Consider the following 3,600-nt stretch of genomic DNA (forward strand, 5'->3'; position numbering starts at 1 on the left):
AGGACACTATTGTCTTGGAATCATGGCAGGACTTTGGGTGTAGGATGTCTAGTGTTTGGGTCATTTGATAAAATGTAAAAAGCCTCACAGCTATTTTAAGAATATTTTTGTGTGGGTGTGGAGATTTCCTGCCTTTTCTCTTCCCCTCCTCTTAAAGCAAAAGAAAAACGACTTCAGGTTGAGATTTCAACTATGGAAGAGTGGGTGTTCAGTGACCATGTGTGTAGGAAATGCCTGGAAATAGGTATTTTGGAGCTTTTAAAGAATAAATCCTAATTTCCATACTGTGCTCAGTTTAAGCATCTCAAAGCCTCAGAGCCTTCGCCATTTCCTGGTGCTATTTTCTACCTATTAGGAGCCCATCTTGCGTTCTTAAGCTTGAAGGTTAGAAGTTCTGATTAAAGACCAAAGACATAAAGAATATAAAGAAATGAGAATAGCTTGTCCTGATAACTACTGTTAACATTATGTTTGTGAAAATAAGCTAAATGAAGCAACATCGATTCCTCGGTGATTATTTTACTGTTCACATATGCTGGGAACTCTGAGGACCTTTAATAACCTTCAATGCTTACTGATTCAGATGCTTATAATTTGATACCAGCAAAGTGCATCACTAGAGAAACCAGCAGCAAGGCCATAAAACCTTTGATTTACATCTTGGGGCTATCTGGAGTGAAGTTGCTTTTCCTTTGTGGGTTGCATGGAGAAAGAGACTTCACCATTGGTGGGAAAGAGATTTGAGCTTTATGGTTTCCAAGGAAGATCAATTTTCATTTATTAATAATATCTCATTATGTGGTCCTTAAGTGGAGGATAAATAATTCCTTCCATATCATGGGTATTCCATGGTACTTTTAAGTGCTTTTGTTAAGTGCTTTCTCATTTAGTTACGGAAGAGTAAAGTAGCTGCTGAAGAATCCTTGTCTTAAGGCCTGGCTATAAGTTATTGCTCCCCTGTAGCTTTTCTGGGCATATGCTTAGGGAAAGGGAGATGGTTAATGAAAAATATAATTATATTCTCTTTCCTTGGCTAGGAAGCACCAGTGTGAATGCTTTCTGGTAAGGCTGGTTCTTAAACACAGAAGAGCTTTGTGGCAAGGCAATTGATTAAGAAGGAAAGTACAGAGGATGATGACCTTTGTACAATGACAGAGAAAGATGAAATTGGTTTGAAGTTAAAAAAAAGAAAAAGAAAAAATAAATAGATTCATTAGACAGTCTGAGGTTGCTATGGAAGGTGACTTTATCCTTTCCTAATGATTAAAAAAATTCTTAGCAATTCTTAGAAATGGTTCAGTTCAGTTATTGATGGTATGATTACCATGCTCTAGGGAATCTCAAAGACACAGAAGGAGAGCTAAATGATCCCTTGCGGTTTCTACCAGCACAGTGATCTAGTTTAGAAAAGCAGACATGGGAAGACAGTATAACTAACTTTATACAAGTCTAGAAAAAAGGATAATTAAAGAAAACCTGGGTTTCCTCTTCAGTGGGATTTCCTATTTGCTGCCCTACATGATCCTAAATGTTATATTTATCCAAGCTGAAGGTGGCAACTTGGAGTGAATATTGGTGTTTGCCTACATCGGGGAGATTTCTGAGGTCAGTTTCAATGGGAAGAAAGGCTTTCATTGATTAGTGAGGCCAGGAGGGAAGGGTAATGGCAGTGTGATGTGTCCATTATTCAGGTTCTAGATGAGAGATTGGCAAACTTTTCCTATAGAAGACCAGAGAGTAAATATTTTAGATTTTGCAGGGCATACAGTCACTCAGTCGGCCTGCCACATAGTGTGAAAGCAGTCATAGACAAAATGAAAATGAAAACAGTTGAAAGTGGCTGTGTTCCAATAAAACTTTATTTAGAAAAACAGGCAGTGGGCCAGGTTTAACCTATGAGCAGTAGTTGCTGATGCCTCTTCTGTAGACTATTAACTAAGACCTAACCTGAGTGAGAGTTGCTAGCTCCCGGGTAATGCCATTATATTTCTCCAGACACTCTCACCCTTACGTGAACACGTCACCCACTATAGAATCTATCGTGCTTCCACTGAGATTGTCTGACAACATACTTTCTCAAGGGTAAACGCTGCAGAGGAAGAGAGCTGTGTTACAGTAAACACTGATGTATTTCTCAAAGGAAGTCTTTAGGCAGCACAACTTGAAATGCAAGTGTACAACCTTGGCTACATTGGAAGCAAATTTCTGGGGGAACTGTCAGAGCATAAAATTAGGTCTAGTTGGGAAGGAATGCAAGCCCCAAGGTACGACTAAAGCGAGACAGCAGGATGAAGAAAATTAACAGCGGGATAACTTAGGAGCTTCAAAAGTACGGTATTTTTCATAGGATCAGTGCCTCTTGAGAATGATATTTTATGCAGTTTATTCAATCTTTATTGCTTGAGTAGATTAGAAACTCATCCTGTACAACCTGAATGAAATGACTCCAATTACAATATCTTCTATTATTATGCCTCCCAAATCCTGCCAAGTCACACCTGCACAGGCTTGACTCTGAACAGAGTGCCATTGTGAGTGTACTTTCTAGAAAGGAAACTTTAATCCATTCCTAGTCAAAAGGAAATTCTAGTTTCCTGCCAAGATAATCGTACATTTTGGCCTATGTGTAAGCCAAATCGGTAAGGTCCTGTGTTAAGAGATTTGAGCAATGTAGGCTCACCTATTGAAGAACTTATTCCTATAAAATTTACTTAAGTGCTTGAACTTTCCAAAATTATACATAGTCTTTAGAGCACTGTATCTCAAATGTTCAAAACAAAAACATTGAATAAAAAGGAAGGTAAAGAAAGATGCTTTAGGAAAATTTTTCTTTTTCTGGATTTAGTAGAGAGAATGGGAACCATGATATGGCTATGAAAGATGCTAAGATTCTTTTTGAAAGGGGAACGACTTCAATTTCATGATGAATCTGACATGCAAGTCTTCGGTGTTATGATTTTCGTGGCATTGTCTTTCCAATCTCAATAATTCACAGTTATGAAATAAAAATTTATATCCTGATTTGAAGTGAGGGATCTATTTGGAACGAACATAGAGAAAAATAAATAGTAAAGGAGGTAGAGGGAATTGAATGCCATGGAAATTCAGTTTTTTACATTGCAACTCAGATGTGCCCAAATGTACTGTCCTTTATATGTCTACATTTGGGGATGGTGGGAAAAGGCCACCAGAATCTTTATTTTTGCTGCTGGTAGAAAAAATAATTTAAAAGCTATCCCTAATGGTCTTTAGCCAGTTTCAAATCAATTTCTCCTTTGTTTCTCTTCTCCAAAAAGTCTCCCCTCATCTGCTTTTCCTATTGGGCATCAGATGCAGAGAAGCCTTTTGGCCCATAGAGGGAGGACTCCTTCCCTGCTGAATTCTGCTGATGCCCGGTTGACCTCTGGTCTCTCAGTTTTGGCATCTGTCTTTATGTCAACCCCTGCCGAAGTGACTGGGGCTCTTCTTGCTTGAGGTCTGGGCTCTCTGTGTGGCTAGAAACACCCTACTCTGCCCCATGCAGCTGTCATTACGAGCCCATCTTGGTTCTTGTGAGGATAAAGCCTCTGAGTCCTCACAAGTCCAATCTTTAGCACCTGA

This window comes from Ailuropoda melanoleuca, chromosome 18, assembly GCF_002007445.2.
Source record: "Ailuropoda melanoleuca isolate Jingjing chromosome 18, ASM200744v2, whole genome shotgun sequence".
Lineage (NCBI taxonomy): Eukaryota > Metazoa > Chordata > Mammalia > Carnivora > Ursidae > Ailuropoda > Ailuropoda melanoleuca.